Source organism: Rattus norvegicus, chromosome 2 (genome assembly GCF_036323735.1).
Source record: "Rattus norvegicus strain BN/NHsdMcwi chromosome 2, GRCr8, whole genome shotgun sequence".
NCBI classification, from domain to species: domain Eukaryota; kingdom Metazoa; phylum Chordata; class Mammalia; order Rodentia; family Muridae; genus Rattus; species Rattus norvegicus.
This window is the reverse complement of record NC_086020.1, coordinates 155,034,807-155,056,519: the sequence shown is the minus strand read 5'-3', so window position 1 is coordinate 155,056,519 and position 21,713 is coordinate 155,034,807. Positions and strand designations below refer to the sequence as shown.

At 44.2% G+C, this 21,713-nt stretch overlaps 1 protein-coding gene across 3 annotated transcripts in view; it reads right to left on the bottom strand.

The window, feature by feature from the left end:
- Positions 1–21,713, bottom strand: part of Schip1 (schwannomin interacting protein 1) — a 761,344-nt gene that overhangs the window by 142,041 nt on the left and 597,590 nt on the right. The gene's annotated exons all lie outside the window — the stretch shown is intronic.

Sequence of the window (21,713 nt, the reverse complement as noted above, 5' to 3'; positions counted from 1 at the left end):
TGTCAGAAAGGGTCTCCTTGCAGAATCCTCAGGCTAGCTCTGTCTCCTACTTGGAATCCCTGTGTGAACAGTATTTATGTCTGTGCTTGGCCTCTTAGTTGTAAAAGGAAGAGTATAGGGGGGCTGGAGAGATGTGTTTCCTTTTCAGCATCCACATGGTTGCTCACAGTATCTTAAACTCCAGACACCCACTTCTGGCCTTCAAGAGCATGTTATGTCTGAGGTACACATTTATATGTGCAGGCAAAACATTTATACAAATAAACAAATAAAAAAAATGTTGATGGGTGGGGCTGGAAAAATGGCTCAGTGGTTAAGAGCTCTGGGTGTTCTTCTGGAGGTCCTGAGTTCAATTTCCAGCACCCACATAGTAGCTCAGGGTCATTTATAACGGGGTCTGATGCCCTCTTCTGTCATGAAGGCATGCATGCAAATAGAGCACTTGTATACATAATAAAGTAATCTTTTTTTTCCTTAAATGCTGCCAGGTAGTGATCCCAGCAGGCAGATCTCTGAGTTTGGGGCCATCCTGGTCTATGGAGCAAGTTCCAGGACAGCCAGAGCTACACAGAGAAACCCTGCCTTGAAAAACAAACAAACACGTTTTAAAGGAAAAGTATAGACATTTCAGGAAAGCAAATATGTTGCTGCCGCTAAGGCTAATGTGTCAAGTCCCCCTCCCCCCCCCGCCCCAGGCAAAATCCCTTTAAGGTCGGCTTGGGTATTTATTTGTCTCAGGGAGGAAACTGGATCCACAATAAAACAGTGGCTGAGATGGCCATGTCCCTCAGGGCTAGTGCTGTCTCCGGGATTTTGATTTGTGAAGGCAGTGTCTGAGAAAGCACCTGCTTGAAATCCATGTGTTTTAATGGGTGTGACTGGGGAAGGATTATTTGCCAAAGATTCTCTAAGCTAGGTCTGAACTAATTAGCCCTTACACTGAACTTCCTTTACTTTGTGACTGGTGTACTGACAGGGAGTTGGCTGGCGCCCGCGGTTTATTCCATCTTTATGGTGTGAAGTCCATGCAAGTCACACACTGGACACAGATGTTCTGCTGCTTCATCACCTGTGTGTAGCTCTGGGGACATTGAACAGCTCTGTAGGACGAAGTGTCCTAGATGTAGAACATCTGGGCCTTGTTTCCAGCTCAGTCTCTAAACAACTTTATGACCACAGTGTGCCGATGAAAGGGGGTGGACTGTCTGTCGAAGGCATTTGGCAAGTAGCAGGGGTTGGTTAAATGTCTGGAAGAAAACCAGCTTCTTCCAGTCTAGAGACCCTATGGATTTCATCCTAGAAAAAATTGGAAGTGGGATGCAGAAATGTCTCTCAGTCTTTCAATCACTTCCCTTATCAAAAGAAGCCATGTTTCTGCCCCAGCCCTACCCCTTTGCCTCTCATTGTGACAGGCAGTAGGCTGGAGAGCTGGCCCTAAAGTCATGACAGCAGCAGGAGAGCTGGCCCCCAGGAGAGTGGGCCTTGCACCTCACCCATGCAGCACAGGTGAGCTGGCCATGAGAACACAGAGAGCAGATTGCTGACTGGGTCCTTGCTGGCTGCAGCATTAGGTGAATCAGCCCCTGTACAGCGGTCAAGTTGACCAACTCAGCTACCTCCCAGCTCAGATCCAGGGCTCTGAGTTGACCTACCCCAACATCTACCCCCACGTATGATCTGCTGGAGCACCAAAAGGGTCAGTTGTGAAGATCCAAAGCTGCAGGATCTCCATGACACTGGGCAACGACAGGTTATCTAAGAGGAGCCCCAGTGAAAATGCAGTATTGATGATATAGCAGAAGTCAGAGGCCTCCAAACAAGCCAGTGACTCATTGCAATGAACATTTGCAAGTAAAGATGTGTGGACAAAAGGGTATACAGTGTGACACACCACGGCTTCTACAACAAGAATTTTTTTTTTATTCTATTTTATTTTCCTTGTTGGGGGGATTGCAAGAGCAAAGGATGATTTGAAGGGAACAGGGAGATGAGTGGGATTGGGGTACAATATGTGAAATTCACAAAGAATCAATAAAGTTTTTTAAAAGATACCAAGTTCATTTCCTGCATTAATATATATGTCTGCTAACCGGTGTACACATACATTAACAGGTATACCTGCTAGCAGGTTCTCTTGTGTACATGGAACCACCACTGAGTCAGTTTTCACTCTGTAACTTTTCCATGTATACATTATAGAGATGGATCATTAGTATATCTAAGACTATATTTTCTCTCCACCATTGATAGTGCTATATTTTAATAGAAATGTCTATTTAAAAGTTGTCTCTTGGGCCAGCAAGAGATGGCTCATCAGGTATAGGGATTTGCTGTGTAAGCCGGGCAGCCTGTGTTGGCTCCCATAGAGGTGGAAGGAGAGAACCAACTCCACAAAGTTGTCCTCTGACTTCCACACATATATCATCGCACTCTCCCACTCACCTCACACCAATAATTAGAGTAAATAAAGGAAATAGGAAAACATCTTAGAGGTTTTGATTTTTCCATCAGATGATGCGATTGTACAGTATACATTCTCCAAGGACTGCAGCCAGCCCAAATAATGCTTACAAAATAGACCCAGTCATGGGTTTTCCAAACCTGACCCCAGGACCCCGAGACTAACGGCTTTGATATTTACAGGAATGGGGGACAATGTACGTTCATGATGAAGATAACCCTGCATGGTTTGTAGGCATTAGAGATCCAAAAGGCTAAGGGCAGCAAAGATAGTGTTTTTTATCAGAGAAAGGTCACATAGCGATGTCCATCAGGCCCACACCTGTACAGTAGATCCTATGGGTGGGACCCTTTGACACTATGCCTACAGAGAGCAATGTGAGCTGTGCCCTCCAGGAACGTGCAGTGCACAATATGAACGGCAGTATCCAGAGGCCACACTGGGATTCCATTATGCTTCCGTCTTGCTCTCCTTTGACAAGAACAAGAAAGGGAGCGTGCTAAACTTCTAATAAGGTCATACCTTAGATTGAAACAACTATGTCAACTGCTCAAACTTTCCTCTTGTGGGAGTTTTCTGTCATCTTCCACATTCTTAAACAACCTGGGCTAATGTTTTTGAGCTTTGCTGAAAGTATAACTCAGACGATTATTAAGGACGATCCAGGGACAGTTACAGGTGCACTCACTCCAAGGCCTCACAGTAGCCTCCTAGCGATAGGCTCAGAACTTGTATCATTTGACCCCAGTTAGTGAAAAGCTGCCTTGGAGGCCCTATGTCTTGTGTTTTTGTCTTGTGCTTGCCAAAGGGCATCTTTGTGGGAGGCTTGGAGATGTGAGAATTCTGTTCTGGTCACCTCGTGATATGACTTGGTTGGTGCCACTGCCAATGCCATACACAGGGACACAGCTTGTGGAGCAGGAAGGCGCTTTTCCAAGAGCATTAGCCCTGACTCTGAACATTTCCGCATTCGTGGACAAGGCGGTCCATGCAACTCTCTGGCCCAATAGCATTCTTGTGAAATGGAAACTGTATGAAACTGTCTGAGTCTAGAAACTGCTAAGGCTTCATCCATATGCTCACCCATTCACTCAGATGCCTGCTAGAATCAGGCAATACACAGAGTGGACACTAGGGGCAGCAGAGAGGGCCAGGGCACTCATGCATCATTGTTAAGTTCAAATTCAAATCCAAAAGCAGCTTCACAGCTTCTTTCTTTACCCTTCTCTGTACCATCCCTTGAACTTCACAGTTCTTAGCTCTAGCCACCCACAATTTAAGTCTGCAGTCAGAGCTGAAGAAGTGGCATCTTATAAGTCTTGTGTGAATGGTCCTCCATCCCTGCTACCCTGTATGGATGGATGGTCCAGCATTATCCCTGCTGTCTCATGCAGATGGAGGTCCTGCTCCATCCCTGCTGTCTCTCCTAGAGATCCTGCTTCATCCCTGCTATCCTGTCCTAACTGAACACTAACTTTTCACATTCCACATGCCCCAGCCAAAGTAAAAGGTAATTGTCAAGGTTTAAGTAAACTTTGCGAAAGATGTTCATTTTATCCAAATTCACCCAAAGCTTCATCAGAGGAAGGTATGTACATTTGGTGGCATTGCTCTGTAAGTTGAAAGATGATTACTCTAAACAAATTCCAGAATATTCCAAGAAAAGTGGCTCAATGAAAGCAGCATGTGGTAAACTTGAAAATCACAGAAAAGATAAGAGACTTCTAATGGGTGGAGTAATAGATTAATTCACAAAAGTCACAAGCAAAAGTATAATTACTTCTTTTTTGTCAGAAAAGGTCTCACATGTAACAGCCCTGGCTGGTCTAGAACTCATTATGTAGAATAGGCTGGCCTCAAACTCACAGAGATCCACTTTCCTCACAGTGTTGGGGATAGAGGCATGGAGCACAATGCCAGACAATAGTTACTTCTATTAAAACAAATAACAGAGGGTGGAGAGATATCTTAGTAGTTAAGAGGACATGGGTTTGATTCTTAGCACTCACAATGGTGCCTCCCAACCCTCTGTCCCAGCGAACCTGATGCACTCTTCTGGTCTCCAGGGGCATTGCACATATGTGGTACACAGATCCACGAACTAGCAAAACACCTAAATGCATGAAAAAGCAAACCAATAAAAAGCTAATATAAGATCTGGATTGGAGTTAGTCAAATAATAGCATTATGAAGCTCTGGGCTTGCTCCCTCGTACAAAAGAAAAAAAAAGACAGAAAGACGAAAGAAGAAAACGGAATGAGGGAATTCATCTATTTTCTGCAGGAAGCTGACTAAGAGGAAAAGGTCAAAAAGAGCAATATCTTAAAAGCTTATGTATTTTTAATGGAAAATTGATTCTATGCAAATATGCCACAGAGTTGGCATTTTAACTTTCCAGGCTAAAAGCTAACGAAAAAGTTAAAGAAAAACATTTAAGTGAAAATCTTTTCATCTTTCTTCTATAATGCTAAGGTTTGGGGTTTCACGGGGGCAAATCCTATACCTTGATAACATTCTACTCTGTTGTTCACGGTACAAATATGGAAGCCACTCTGGCCCCTCCCTTCCGCTCACACCACCAAATGGAATTACATGAGCTACTTTTGCTTTAAGGAGGCCTGGATGCCTCCCCAGCTGCTATGCATGCTTGGCCACAGGACTCACAGGTCTCTTCGAGGACAAAGTCTATTCTGTGCAGAATCTGTAGAAGCAGATTTCTGATTATACCATCCACTTATCATCTCCTCCTTTACTGTCTCTCAGCAGATGGCCTGCACCCAACCCCTGCAGAACCTGACATTAAGACTCCAAGACAAAGGCTGGGCATAATCTCAGCACTCTAGAGGCAGAGACAGGCCAGTCTCACAAGGTTGAGGCCAGCTTGGTCTACACAACAAATACCAGGACAGCCAGAGCTACATAGTGAGACACAGTCTCTCAGTCTCTCTCTCTCTCTGTCTCTGTCTCTGTCTCTCTCTCTCTCTCTCTCTCTCTCTCTCTCTCTCTCTCTCTCTCTCTCCATGCACACACATACACACACACACACACACACACACACATGCATACAGACATACATGATAAATGACTTGTCTTAGTGTCTGTGGTGTGTGTGTGTGTGTGTGTGTGTGTGTGCATGCGCGCGCGCGTGCATACGCACTGTGCATGCTTATATCAAAGCCAGAGGTCAACTTCCAGCATTTTCTATCACTCTACACCTTAGTTTTTGAGACAGTCACTGTTCTGACTAGACTGGTTGGCCAGGGAAGCCTTTGATCTCCCTGTTTTCCACAAGCCATCCCCAAAGCATTGGGTCTACATGTACCCGCAGTCTGGGCAATTTTAAGTGTGTTCTGAGGATCTGAACGCAAGTCCTCATGTTTGTCCAGCAAGCTCTTTACCTTTGGATCTAGCTTCCCAGCCCAAGTCACCCCACCTCCATTTTCCTTGATATTTGACCATTTTGACCAGTGGGTTTGCTTAGAGACAAATTCTTGGACTTGGGTATTCTTATAAATTTATTTTTCTATGTCTAAATTTTAAAATTTAGTGTACAATGCTAATGACTTTTTAAAATATCAGAAAAATACTCCTTCTAAAGTTATTCCGAAAGAGAACCCATAAACAAAGAATTTAGAAGAGAGAGGCATTACCATTTAGAACAGTTTCTAGCATCATTAGTACCAGCGAGCAGAAACAGCTGCAGACATATTATGGGCTTTGTTAATTGTTACTGATTATATTTTTAAAATTACACTAATAGCCAATGGCCTATATATGATTTCCAGAGACCTTTACATTGTACTCTACTGTAGCAGGTTCACTGATGCTCAATTATTATGTGAATATCTGCTGACTACGAAGAATCCCTTTATTAGGATATGCATCTGCATTCCACTTCTCTTTCAACTACACCTACATTAGAACCTTCTCAGGGAATTCTCAAACAGCCGGCTATGTGCATGCAGCAGAGCCTGGGTGACTTGTGACCTCCTGCTCTGTTGCACTGGGGCTAACGACTCACAGTAACCTTCAAGAAGAAGTGCAGATTAAAACAAGGGATGCTGTTGAACTCTCTGAGAAATGCTGCCACTGCGTCCTGCCCTTGAAGGCATGGCTGAGTGTGGTAGAAGCTAGGAGGCTGAGAAGCAGACATCCATGTACTGGCTAGAAAGCCCTAATGAACGCTGCGGCTTCCCAAACGCCACCAAAGCCATTCTCCTCCCTTCGCTTAGTCCAGGAATAGGACAGCATCCACTTCTCACACTTTCCCAGTGAAATATGTTGTGATAGAAGTTTCTCACTAATCTATTCCAAGTGGCAAATCTATTATAAGAAAAGACGGCAACCATGATTTGATCTGATAATCCCAGAAACCAAATATTTGGTTAGCCAGTTTTCTTTAATAATTAATCAATTTTTAAAATTAAAAAGGATCACTTTCCCTTCCTTGTCAGAGAATGAATTCAAAACAAAACGAGTCTCTGAATATGCTGCTTTTTAAATAGAGGCAAGTCTGGATTGTTCTAGAATATATAAAGAGTCTACTTTCTAGAACTTTCTTTGTATAGTTATACTCCTCAACTCAAATTATTCTCTCACGCACCATGGAGCAGTTGGAGCTCTGAAGCACATGGATCTAAACAGCAGTTAGGCCAAGACCTGTACTCCACTGCTGGGGTCCTGCTGTATCATAGTTTTCTTAAAGCTGGCTCATTTTATAATTAAACTCAGAGCTGGGTGTGGTGGTGCACACCTTTAATACCAGCACTTGGGACTCAGAGGCCAGAGGATCTCTGAGAATTCAAAGCCTATTCTACAAAGATAGTTCCAGGATAGCTAATTACACAGGGAAGCCTTGTCTCAACCCCAAAACTGCCCCCTTCCTATATAACTGTTATCAATAGAATACAAATATCTTTTTGCTAAAGGAGAAGTGGCATGCAGGCTCTTATTTCATCAATTTTAAGCCACACTTTAGATATTAAGTATCTTGCGATCAATGGCATCTTGCCATTTTTATTACTTTTTTAAAGATTTATTATATATATATATATATATATATGAGTATATATATGAGCACACTGTAGCTGTCCTCATACACAACAGAAGAGTGCATTGGATCTCATTACAGATGGCTATGAGCCATCATGTGGTTGCTGGGAATTGAACTCAGGATCTCCGAAAGATCAGTCAGTGCTCTTAACCACTAAGCCATCTCCCCAGCCCTGCCATTGTTTTATTACAGTGCTCGACTTAGATCTAATACTGAACCACAGCTCTTGAAATTATGATCGATAAATAGAAATGTTGTCCAGCAGTGCTGGGGATTAAGCCTAAGGCCTCACACACTCTTCAAGTTCTCTGCCTGTAGGGCACCCCCAACCCAGGCCACTGCTGTTCTGTTTTCAAAATTTGGTGTATGTGGGACAAGGAGTAGCGTGGGTAAGTGCATGTGAATGTCAGTGCCACAGAGGCCAAAAGATGGTGGTGTTAGACCCCATGAGGCTAGAATTATAGGCAGTAGTGAGCTGCTTGAAGTGCATGCTGGGATTTGAGCTGAGGTCCTTGGGAAGAGCAATATGTGTTCTCACCATGGAGCCACCTCTCCAGCTCCATTGCTTTTCTTAATGGCACCTAAAATAATGACATCCTTTACATATCAGTAACACATTAGACTTGATGAAATGGTGAATTTTACATAAGCAGTATTATTAACAACCTTTTATAAATAAATGGGCAAACATATCACTTGAGAAACACAACCCATTAAGCAGAAGCATCGACAACAGGCTCTCTTGCTGGATTATCACTGACCAAGATAAGAATTCACGTCTCTGGCACAATCTGCCAGCTTTTAGATTAACTCACACTAAAACTCTGAGCTTATGTGATGATGTGGGTGGACAGCTCTGAACACATGAAACCATTTCATGTTAGAGTTCTGTTTACATGCAGTGCCAGGTATGGTAGCACAAGCCTGTGATCCCAGCCTTTGGAAGATAGAAGCTGGAAGACCAGGAAGGAGTTCAAGGCCAGGCTCGGCTGCATATTGAGTTCAAAGTAACTTGGGTTCTAAGAGAAGCTGTCTCATTATAAAGTGTATGCCGCTATACTTTGCAGTTACGGAAAGTGACATTTCAGTATGTGCGTGGGTTTGCTTTCAGCTTCTACCAGGCGTGGCCCAGAGTTCAGTTACAGAGCTTGGAGCATCTGTGATCACACCTGAGCATTCCGTGCCTGATTTATGAGGCTGGGTAAGGCTGGCTAACACAGCACTACCTACCTTTGTTTTATCCTAAATAATATTCTCTGTGAAATCACAAGTTTGATGCACTAATTCCTCTTCCCAAAGTATGTCTGTATTTATGTATGTATGTGTATATATGTATGAATATGAATAGAAGACAATCAAAACACACATCGAGTATCCTTAACGACATGAGCATCACTCTGTAGAACATGGTCATTGGTTGAAACACCAAACGAGAAGGATTTAGAAGGGACAACTGGTAGCCGGGTCCTCCTGTGGCTGAAGCAGAATGACAAAAGGTAGAAGATGGAGAGTCAGCAGGTCCTTGCATGGGAAGCTACAGCCTCAAGGAGATAACATAGTAGGCATTCACGCAATCTTATGGTTATTTTGTTGTTTATTTATCCAGATGCCTATGTGTCAGGCACCAGATTCTGGAGAGAGAATTGAAAGAGGCCCAAGAGCTCAGAGAACTAGGAAGGAAAAAGGATGCCAGCAATTACCATCAACAGGGATGTCAACCATTAGAGCCAATGAGGATGCCAGAGACTACAGTCAGGGTTCTAAGCCTCAGGGGAGGCATTATCAAAGAGTGCTGTATACAAACATGCCAGAGAGGCATTAAACTCACTGTGGGTGGTGCAGAGAACCCTCAAAAGAAAAGAGATGCTTGAACTGAATCTTGAAGTAAGCAAAGGTTGCCGAAGCCCTCCCACGTTCAGTGACCAGGGGAAGAGGTAACAGAGGCCTACCGTCTGTAAGTTCTCCAACAATTCAGAGGGATCTGCTCTACTTCAGCCTCTTTATACTATTTCTGTGCCTTCAAAAGAGTCTTTTAAAACATTTTTTAAAATATGGGAACACTTGCAGGATGAGCTCCACGTAGCTCTCCCCCAACCTCGGCAACTCCAGTGCAATCCACTTCCTCAGAGCCCCCACCTCACTCGGCCCACTGGGTTATTTGCAAGGGAGTTCCAAATAATGCCATTTTAAGACACTGATTTTCCATCTTCTCAGCCCAAACCCATGTTGCAATGCAAGTAGCACGGATCTTGCTCTATAACTCACTAACCGAAAAGTAACCACCACCAAGGCCAATTCCACTCTATAGAATTCAAAAATAAGAGAATATTAATGTGATTAGGAGTAATTTCCAGAAAGGAATAAAAGAGAGTAATTCATACATAATGTTAATCTGTCAAATTCTATCACATGAATTAAATTAATTAAATATGTGGGTAGAAATCAAAGGAATTTTAACGTTTCTAAATGCACAAACTGTCAAAGAATTAATCATTGATATAACTATTAGACTAAGGACAAACAAACAAAAAAACCAAGAGCAGAAAGAGTCCCGAGCAGAGGGTAGGATGGGAAGTATATTGAATGCCGGTTGGAATGTACCAGCCATTTAAAAGCGATTGCATGGATTCCTCCCATGGGTAGTACTTGCTGCGTGCCACCTGTGCAGCAGGCTTACTCTGCACTCAAGCAGAGGGCTCCTTGGCAAAGCATCTTAGCTCCTTAAAGAGGTAAGCGGCTGCCTCCACCTGACTCAGCCGGAACCTCACCCAGATTCTATGGTAAACACTCGAGAAATGGAAGCGACTGGAAGGGGTTCAAAGAAATGGAACAGAAGATAATTAGACGAGATTGATTTTAGCAGAAAGATCAGAGAAACCAAAAGCAGGGAACTTGGCTAAGCCAGGGATAAGAAAAATGAGCTATCTGAAGTTCAGTGTGACTGCAGAGTAATACCAGGCAGGGTAGCCAAGGGCGTGCTGCCCACCTGGTGCCGGGTTGTACCACAGCCACTTCCGTGTGCTCTGATGCTCTGCAGGCTGCCACCTAAGGGCTGCCTTGTAGGAGAATTCCTTCCATTTTCAATATGAGACTCACTTCTAGACAGAGGGAGGTGGCACTTGGATCTTGCCACTCTGGCAGGCAGGATGAGAAGGGAAAGTATTTCCCCTTAATTGTAGTAATATTCTTGACTTTCACAAAGTATTTCTAGTCAGCATGTATGTGTGTAAGGGTGTGTGTGTGTGTGTGTGTGAGAGAGAGAGAGAGAGAGAGAGAGACAGACAGACAGAAAGACAGAGAGAGACACAGTCAGAGAGAGACAGAGACAGGCAGAGAGAGATAGACAGAGACAAAGACAGAGACGTGATGGTAACCCTGGCATCTGGGAAGCTGAGGCAGGAGGATCAGGATTTCAGGGCTAGCCTCAGCTACATAATGAGTTTCAGACCAACCTGGACAAAGTGAGCCATTGTCTCAAAAACCACACACGACATACATGGTTGGAGATGTAGCTCAGTGACAGAGCCCTTGCTTGGATGCCCAAGTCCTTGGGTCAAATCCTCAGCACCGAACACCCATCATACAGAAAAAGAGTTTGTCCAAAGTGAGCCAGAAGGAGGTGTACCATTGCCCTTTGTCTTAGTTAGCGTTATGATTGCTATGAGGAAATACCATGACCAGAAGCAAGCTGGAAAGGATCTCATTGGGTTTGCATGTTCACATTGGAGACAGAAGCCGCTGCACAAACTGTGGAGGAGTGTTGCTTACGGGCATGCTCCCTCTAGCTTGCTAGGCCTACTTTCTTATAGAACCCAGGACCTCCAGCCTAGGGATGGCCACACCCACAATGGGCTGTACCCCGCCCCCAATAGATTACTAATTAAGAAAATGCCCCGCAGAAGAATGCCACCCATGTTGCAAACAGGGTTCAGAAAAATGGATAGGTAAGTCTCTACAACACACCCAGATGATGAAGTTAGAGATGTCTCTATTCTGCCTGATGTCCAACAATGCCGTGTCTGAGGGCATTCCACTGGCTATCCCACACTTTGAAGGGCAGTCAGTATTCTTGCTGTTAACCGTGGGTGGTAGCATCCCCCACAAAGGGCCTTTCTGTGAAAGGGGGCAGCACAGAGGGCTGCATTTGACCCCTTCCTGATGATGAGCTCAGAGGCCTTGTGGACAGGCGTCCCTAATCTAGGACATAGAGTTCTGCCACAGCTATTTCAGACTTAAGTCTAAGCTCCCAGAACCAAGCCAGAATTGGCTTTGCCTCCTTGCTCCTGGATCCCACACCAGCAATACTTTACCATTTTTGGTAACTTGGACAGGCCAAGAGTTTGAATTATGTTCTTTAGTAATTTTAATGGTGAGGATTGGTACTTCTGTATTTCAATGAATGAAAGGCCCTGAACTTATGCAGAGAAGGCAGGGCATTTAAAATTCTCTAATTTGGAGTTCTGTTTTTTGGGGGCTTTTTTTTTTGACTAGTAAGATCTCAAGGAGACATACAATTAAGTAAGGAATCTGGATTTTTTTCACTGGACAGGTTGTCTTTGTGTAGCCCTGGCTATCCTGGAACTTAATAGTTTTTTATAAATATAAAATGTTCTGTAAGGGCTACGTGAGGCTAAAATGTCTAACATCCATGTGAAACATGCATCTTGGTGGAGACACAGTATCATCCACCAAGTAACTAGCATCTGAAAAATTATTGTAATAACATCAAAAACCCCCTTCTCTCTTGCTTGCTCTCTCACTCTAAGAAATTCAGATCGTATGGGGAAAATATGTGATTTTAAGTAAAAGTGGTCTTGGATCTTTAAATTGGTTGGCCATATTCTCTAGTTTCACACCTTGCCTTTCCCTTCATTCAACAGCAAACCTTTACTGAGCATTTATAAGCATTGGTTTGCAGCTAAATGCTGGAGGCTCAAACAATAGTCTATCGAGTAGCTCCTTTCCAGAGACTAAAGGACAGATAGAGAGAAAGGGGTTCAAAGAAAGAAGCAGCCTGGTCATGCTGGGAGGGGCAGGGGAGGTGTAGCTGGTTTGGTTTGGTTTGGTTTGGCTTGGCTTGGCTTGGCTTGCAAGAAGCCCTGAGGAACCTGAGAGGGTGTACACATCAGCTTAGGGGCATCTCACAGTCTGAAAGAGTCCTCTGTTAGCATCTAGTTTCTGACAACCAAGATGACCTTATCGGAATTTTGTTGTGATTAGCCACTAGGTAAAACAAGATTGTTTTGGACATGAAGAGTTTGCTTTCTATGAAACTTAAACCTGGTACCCCTCCCTGCTTTGTTCCTGGCTGGACAATGGGTGTATTACCTCTTGTAAGGCCATGCCCAAGACTCAGAGGTGACAGAACTCTGCATTGTTTAGAGTTAGGCTTTCACAAAGCCAGGCTAGTCTTGATCTCACTATATAGTCAGATAACCCTTTGCCTCTATGTCCCAAGTGCTAGGATTACATTGGTACAATAGCATTCTCAGTCATGAGGTGCTGCGGTCGGAAACCAAGTCTTTGTGCTTTCTAAGTGAGTACTCTACCAACTGAGGCGAATCTCAGCCTTTTCTCTGGGTTTTTACTCCTATATCAGAGCCTGGGTGCTTTTTATGTGTTGTTTATTTCTTGGTTCTTTGTTGTTTTGTTTTGTGTTTGAGACAGAGCTCTCTATATAGCCCTGGCAGTCCCCGAACTCTTTATGTAGACTAGGCTGGCTGCTTGACTCTGCCTCCTGAGTGCTGGGAAGGACGCCCAGGCAAGAGGTAGATTGCTGCAATACTTCTGTACCTTGAAAAGTAAGGGTGTCAGGGATTGAATCTGAGGCCTTGTGCAAACTACGCACGTGAGTCTACCACTGAGCCACACTCCTCCTTAGTTACTGGGCTGATGCACTTTTCATGATAATTTTAAAGAAGATAATTTGCCTAGGGGTGAGAAGTGGCCTAATCTTTCTGTTTCTTCTCAGTTTCATTTAGAAAGTAGAAGGCAGGATATGAATTGGTGAGCACTGGACTCCATCCACTTAGAGGGAAGGCAGGTTACTTCCTATCATGACCAGTCACCATGCTCAACTCTGAGAGTACAACGGGAGGACCCAGATTTGACTGCAGAGGCACCTGGCACCCAGTGGAAGCACTCACCGACCAACAGACAGACAGACAGACAGACAGACAAGACACCTACTTTTTCCCTCCCTCTGGCTCAGCCAGTGGATAGGATGCCTCTCCCAAGGAAGAGAAATAGGTCCTGTGAATCAACAGCTTCCCATTGCTTCGTTGGTCTCTGCATATAGGGATAGTCTAAGAAGTCTGGGGACCACTTGCTTAGGGATGCAGAAGATGCAGCTATAAGAAGAGGCAGTTAGGCATCCTCTAAAGTCCCGGAAGCTGAATTGCCTGGGTTGGGGAGATGGAATGTATGCACCTGGAAGCTATTTGCAGTTTTTAATACCGTAGTAAAATTAGCACTAACATGGCTGCAATCTCTTCAAGATATTTTGATGTTACCTTTTCGGCAGAATAAATGTAGACCTGGTACCTGTTATTCATGTGATTAGACACAGGTTTTTATAAAATGATACAAGCAGGATCACGTTTGTTGACCCTTCGTGGAGGGAAATTACATATTGTTGTTCAGGGAGCACTCGTGATTTCACCTTTCTCAGCAAGCTAGAAGCCAGTCAGTTCTCTCTCTGAGGAAGGAACGTCTTGAAATGCAGGTGGATGGCAGGGTGAAAGTGCAAAGGGGTCTGGCTGGCAAGATTAAGCTCTAGAATTTGGTGCTACAACCACTCCTTAATGTGAATAGGAAACCAACTGATGTTAAAATGGAAAAAAAACCAAAAGGAGTTAATTTCAGGGTGTCATGAGAAACAGCTTACATTTACCTAGTTGTGCAGGTGTGTGTGTGTGTGTGTGTGTGTGTGTTTATGTGTTTAAGAAAGGGTCTTTCTGTGTAGTCCTGGCAGGCCTGGAACTCCTTCACAGTGATCCACCTGCCTCTCCTTTTCAAGTGCTAGCATTGCAGGCCTGTGACACTGAGCCTGACAGTAGCCTTCCTTTTGGAGACAAGAGCCTCTGGAAACCTTCCTACTATGTGTCTCATGCAGGCCACCGTCATCTCTGTTGTGGATGCTGGGATGACTTCCTGGTGAATCATGTTCTTTGATTTCTGTGTTCTTCTGTTCTCTCCCCTCTTCACTAGCATTCATTCATTTCACTCAGGGCTGAATGTCTGTGGTCTTATCTCTCCTAGAACTCAATTTGGAGTATGTAGTCCCAACCTGACTAAGAACTGGCAGGCAGCAAGCCTCCTGCCTCAGCCTCCTGAATACTGGATAAATACTGAATATAGCTAAAAGCTTCCAAAGTGATTTTTTTTTTGAGACATGGTTTTACTGTGCATTCCTGACTGTCCTGAATCCTACTATGTAGACGAGGCTATCCTCCTTCCTGAGCACTGGGATTAAAGGTGTAGGTTACTGTGTCTAAACTGATTTTTTATCTGAAAAAATATTTTTAAGGATATTTAGCTTCTTTTTTTATAGTTTAGTCATTGCTGCACTCCTGGTCTGCCTCCTACAGTTGCCCATCCCATTCTGCCTCTCAGTTTTAAAGTTTCACGATACTCTGGTAGCTTCCCACTGAACTAAGACACAGTTCTTAACTGAGCTGCCCTTCCAGAGGCTTTTCCAGTAGAGAGGATTTCTGCACCAGGGTAAGCTTGTGTGCATGCCTCTGAGCAACACTGAGATCCAACACCTGAACTCTGCCCCATAAGTGCCAATAAGAAATGTAGCCCAGGCTAGCCTCTGACTCAAAACCCTCTTGCCTCAGCCTCTTGAATGCTGCAGTTTGGCGATAAGGCTGGCCAGCCTGGGCTATGTAGAGACTTTGTTTCAAAAGGAAAGAGAGAGGAAAGAAGTGAGGAGAGAGGGAGGGAAGGAAGGAGGGCAGGAGAGTACATACACAGCCTCCCCTCTGTGAACAAGTATTACAATTCCTTCCTCCTTTCTTTTTTTTTATTATGTTTTTCTTGTCTAGAAAGTAAATCCTGCTATATCTGTTTCCTTTCTGCTGTACCATCAGTGACTCGGGGTATGCTTTAATAAGTGTTTTTGATTTAGTTGATACCATTGAGTTATACTGGTTCGTTGTTCATAGCAAATGTTTAGATGAGCTGGACATAGTAGCTCACACCTGTAATCCCAGCACTCAGAAGTCCAAGGCAGGAAAGATTACCTCGAGCTCAAATCCATTTTGGGTTACATAAAGAGATCCAGGCCATGCTAGGCTTCTAGGGTGGTTTAAATGTAATCGACCCCAAAGGCTCCTGGGAGTGTCCGGCCTTGTTGGAGTGGGTGTGGTCTTGTTGGAGGAGGTGTGTCACTGTGGGGGCAGGTCTTGAGGTCTCTTATGCTCAGACTCCACTCAGTACCTAGTATAGTATCCAGTCTCCTCTTTGCTGTCTTGAATCAAGTGGCAGAACTCTTTGTAACTCCACCACCATGTCTGCCTACACACTGCCATGTTTCCCACAACAAGGATAATGGACTGAACTTCTGAAGCTGTCAGCCAGCTCCAATGAAATGTTTTCTTTTATAAACTCTAAGACAGCTACAGAGGGAGACAGTCTCAAAAAATCTAACCAAACAACCAAATAAATGTTAAGATGAAGCAAAAGGGCATTACCACGTTCATTTTTGTATAAAGCACTGGGAAGAAAATATTCTACACTGTCTGTTAATGATGGAGGGAGGGGCTAAGCTGGGTACATCATTACCTCCTCATTAGGTCATAATGGAATGTTTCACTATAATGCCATCAGTTGTGTCGTAAGAAAAGACCTTTGCAGACAAGGCTATAATTTATGTGTTTGTCCTTCCTCACCACTTTAGGGCAGAATGTCTACATCAGTGACTATTGCTTGTCAGTCAGTTGCATCCCGTTTTTCTTTACTCTTTTTTTTTTAAAAATAAACTTTTGCATTTTTCTTTTACTTTATTTTTTTATACCTTCACACACACACACACATGCATGCACCACGCACGCACGCACGCACGCAGGCACACGGACTTCCCCTTCTCAGGTGGAGAGGGAAAGTTAACTTTTGTTGTTCTTTATGGAGCAGTCATCAAAATGAAATGAAACAAAGTTTTGCTTCCTATCTGAGTCTGAGATGTAACAGAAGGGGTCCATGGACAAAGTCAGACATAATGGGGGACTGTGAATGTGGGAGAGCACATTGCTGCACTGTTCTTGGACTCTCAAGGTGTGGCCAGGCAATCTAGAACTTTCTGAATATGTCCATTTGAGGATCAAATCTCCTTCCTGTCGCTAGTGAGAATTTGGTTGTTTACTCTCTTCCAGTTTGCTTTAGGATTCCAAGCACATCGGGCTATTGGGAGAATTTGATATTGTACACGTAAGACACAGTATAATGAGAATTTAATACACAATAATAATTAATCTTGGTGAGTAAAAGGCAGTCAGCCCAGTGGGGACTCTTACTCCCTCAACTTCTCCCTTCTTCTTTGTGTGCTTTAGCTAATCCAGTCAGATTGTGAAGTTGAGCCTCCACCAATGGGAGGAGCTGCTGTCACCTGACCCATATTCAGGGCTAAAAGGTGGAAGTCATCTTGTCCCTGGTGTTTTTCTAGACCGGTTTGGGTTTTGCTACACCCTTTTTACAAGAATTGCCCTGCTGACCTGTTTCCATTTTGCTTTTGTGTTCCATTGTGCAATACCAAGATTATTCTTTATTTTTAATAGGGAGATGTCCGTACTTCACACACACACACACACACACACACACACACACACACACACACACACCAGAACAGAAGAGGGGTAGAACCTGGGAGCACTGGAGCTGAAGTTTAGTGTTGGGTTACAGGGCCTATTTCCAAAGTGGGGCTCCTACTCTATCAGCAATGACAGAAAATTGTAGATATCCTGGCCCCAGTTTTAATCTACATATAGTTATGCAAGGGATGGGGCCATGACCTGATTTTAACGAATGCTTTATGCATCCCTAGAGAGCTAGTTTGTGAATTATTGCAATTATTACAATAGAGAGAAGGAAGTCAGGGTAGTCAGATGCAAGTATGATGAAATGGGAAGGAGGAGGAAGAAGAAGAGGAAGAGGAGGGGGAGGTGGAGGAGGTCTGCCCTTAGTGTGATAGTTAATAGAGAAAAATTCTGGAGGTCTTGCCAAGTTGCCAAGCACACATCTCTGGCAAGACCCAGAAGCCTTGCTCCAGCAACAATTTCCCATAGGCAGGTATCAGCTTGCTGAAAACATAAAGCACAGACCTGAGTGCATCAGACAAGTGTGTGCTTGTCTCATAGGTACCCCCAAGGAAGCTGGGCAACAGGCAGAGGTACCGTTGTTCTTGTGCTCCAAGTACAGCTTTATCTGGAAGCTAGACACCGCTCAAGACAATTCTCCAAGTTTCCCTATCATGGCTGCCTCACGAATGAATAGAATTATCTGCAGAAGTCAAAGCAAACAGCTGGAGATGGGTCCTGAGACCTGCCTAATGCAGGGCCACTTCCTGCTCCTCATTCCAAGTCTTTCTTCTCCTAGTATCTTCCATGAGGTTAAAGGCTCTACAGAACACAGTGCAAAGTCCTGGGAAACCCAGCAGCTTTAAAGGTACATTTATGTCTCTACCATCATCTCAACAACTATGTTTTGGTTCTACGTAAGCACAAACTTACACTTTTTTATTAAAGAATGACTTTATGGGGCTAGAGAGATGTCTCAGTCACCAGAGAAGTGTTGCTTTTGCAGAAGACCCAGGTTTGATTCCCAGCATCCACATGGTGGCTCACAACCATCTGTACCTCCTGTCTCTGGAGATCTGACACCCTGTCTTAATTGCCACTGGCACCAGGGATGAATGCAGTGCCCATACAGGCGAAACATTTATACACATGAAATGAAATTTAAAAAAAAATTAAAATTTCATTTGTGTATTCTGGGAAATATATCTATACTTGCAAAAAGTTTGAAGAGCTACAAGGTCCAGGGCTAACACTGTTTTAAAATTTCATTTTTGTGCATAATGTGGGGGTGCGTGTCCATGCAGGAGTCAAAGGAGTAAACTGAGTGTCTGCCTTGATTGCTTTTTTTTTTTTTTTCGGAGCTGGGGATCGAACCCAGGGCCTTGTGCTTGCTAGGCAAGCGCTCTACCACTGAGCCAAATCCCCAACCCTTGCTTTTTTTTTTCTTATGACAGGATCTCTCACTAAGTCAGAAGCTAGCCAGCTAGGTCCTCAGATCTACCTGACTCTGCTCTTCAACATCAGGTTGACAGCTTTCTATGTGGGTGCTGGGCACACTCTGGTTCTTTTGATTTCACAGCTGAGTCCCTAGGGCTACTGTTTTGTGATCAAGGTCTAGCAACTCTCTTAGGAACTGTTAGACACTGGGATGCAGCAGACAGGGCCACCTGCACTGGCTCTGTTTCTGACTCCCTCCAGCTGTGTGTTAGGTACCACTATCCTTCCCTCACAGACTCAGACACTAAGGAAGAAGCCTAGAGTCTCACACCTAATTTAAACTCTCAATCTAGGGGACTCTAAATCCAGCCTTTTGATGGAAGAGGTGTTAATCCAGACCAGGAGATCAGCTTCAGGGTGGGACTGGGGTCATTCATCTTCCCCAGCTGGCGTGTGTGTGCTGTGACAGGTTTTTGGATCATTTGTGCTGCTGACATGTCTCTTTGCCTTCCAAATACGGCAAAAAGATTGTCTTCCGTATAGAAGTATGTCCTATACATGCCTGATACATACAGGAAAACACTCTCAAAGCAGCCTGAATAAGACAGACAACACGAACAGCGGCGTTCTGTCCTTAAGAACACGTGTGGCTGTGTTAAGAGATTTCTTAGAAAAGCAGCAGCAGTCGGTGTTGAAGCACATGCAAGCATTGCCGTGTACTAACAAGATGTTCCCCTTAAACACTTTTTACTGGAGTGAGCCTCTTACAGAGGTGCTAAGATGGCTGGCTCACTGTTGCTCTTCAAACACATAGAATGTTTTCATACCAAAGGAAAAAGTCCTCTTCGTTGTCCCTAAACCCAAATAAGTGGAAGGGAGTTTGCTGTCGGAAGGCCCACAACGAGCCTGGTTAATAACTAGGAATGAGTTTCCTGAGGAACTGAATGTCCTTCCTTAAAGGGTCTGGGAAGAGGAACATGAACCCACTATGGTTCTAAACATATGCTACAGAGCTGGCTTCTGCTTCCAACCTCATTTCCTCCTCTAAGGGAGATAGATATATTTCTCCAGGTCACAGCGAGAGAGAAAAATGAGTTACTCATTTACTCTGTAAACAAGGACACCAAGGGCACACTAGCTAAGGAACTTCTCTGCAGTCCTAGAATAAGTGAAGGGACGGGACATGTAGACCAGGCTGGCTGAATTCCACTTGGTCTTCCTACATCCTTGGAAAGGCCCTTCTAATCTGCGTGTTAGTAGCGAGGAATCTGACACATGCTTCTAATAAATGGCCTTCTGAATCCATACCACTGGTGTGTGAGTGAAAGTCATTGTGTGACATGTTGAAGAAGCTGTACTTTTAAAAGGCCTGAGTTTGTTTACCAAAGATCACAGGGTATATCCTGTAGCGATTTCCCAGCTTTTTGGGGGATGAGAGTTTGATTTTCTTGGCTACATGCACACCGAAAGCCGCATAGACACATGTGTGCATGCATATGCGTGTGTGTGTGTGTGTGTGTGCGCACACAGATGCTCTTATGCCATGGTACCCTTGGAAGTGAGTGGACAATCCTTAGGAATCAGTTCTCTCCTGCCACCTTGTGGGATCCAGGGATCAAAGTCAAATAAATCATCAGGCCTGCAGGCAGCCGGTTGGTCTCTCCTTTCTATATTAGCTTGACACAAGCTTTCTATATTAGCTTATGAGCTAGGCCCGTAAGCTCAGATTCTGCCTAAGTTGTGACTATGAACTTTTTGCCTGGACAGCAGCATTTGTGGTAGGTAGGTCAAGCTCGGAAGAGTCCTTCATGATTTTAGGGTAGCAAGTCAGAGTCAGACTTTGCCCGCCCAGGAACAGCCAGGCAAGAGAAAAGCCCTTGAATGGAACTGGAAAACACTGAGAGGAAAAGGCACTGCTGATGAAAAACAGAATCTATCCAAGGAGTCTTTGGGAAGCACTAACAGGTGCATAGGACACTCATTAGTTAATAAATTAGTTAAATTCTTCAGTGACTACCCAGATATATGAGTATTTTTTTACAAGCCATGGAATATGTAAGGAATTTTAATCCAATTTTAAACCTTCCCACTACCAGCTACTGCGCCAAAACTGGCTGGCCTCGGAAGATGAATGGTCCCCGACTTAGCAAAGAGAAAAGGCGACCCCCACACCGTGCAACACACCATCTCTCTTTTAAATTCCTGGGCGGACTTCTCTTTCGGCTGCAGCTGATGAATGGGCCTGGTTAAAAGGCTTGGGACAGGAGATAAAATGACCCTCAAGTATTTTTTTTCTCCGCCACACCCACTTCTCCTTAGGCAATCAATAAAATCCCAGTTCCAAAAGAATGCATCTTAGCCTTTCCTAGATGCACAGTGCTAGCGAGTATTTAGACCTTCAAAAGTTCTGTTGGCTGATTTCAGATTGGTAACTTAAGAGGCTACAGATCATGGGAAGAAACATCTGGAAGCAGAGTTAGTCAAGGATGGAGGCACAATCAGTTTAAGCACGACTAAGTCTTCCAGCCTTTGCCGGTGAAGGACAGAATTCCCAGGCGCTTTCTTTCTTTTCTTTCACGTGGTATTTGGGAGCTAACAGCGACACTTTCCCACAGCTGGATTCTTCCTCATCCAATTAGTCTCTTATAGCATCATATCGCTGGACTTCTCACAGGACCCCTCCTAGTCCCACCTTGGATCTGTGACAGTCAAGCCTTACAGCTGTCCAGACAAAGGGTTAAGGCTGCAGCCCTTGGAGCCCTAGTGCTGTGAACACTCACCAGTACTTTCCCCTCTGCAGTCAGCCCTGTACTCCAGCTTCTACAACGCTACCAGCACTTGCAGAAGGCATTGTTTCCTCCCGTTTCCGTTTGCTTTTAAACTTGAGTTCACCAGCTTATAAAGCTCAAGAGTCTAAACTTACTCCTAGGATCTGCTCTCACTTCTCCTGTCCTGGAGTGCCTCTGCC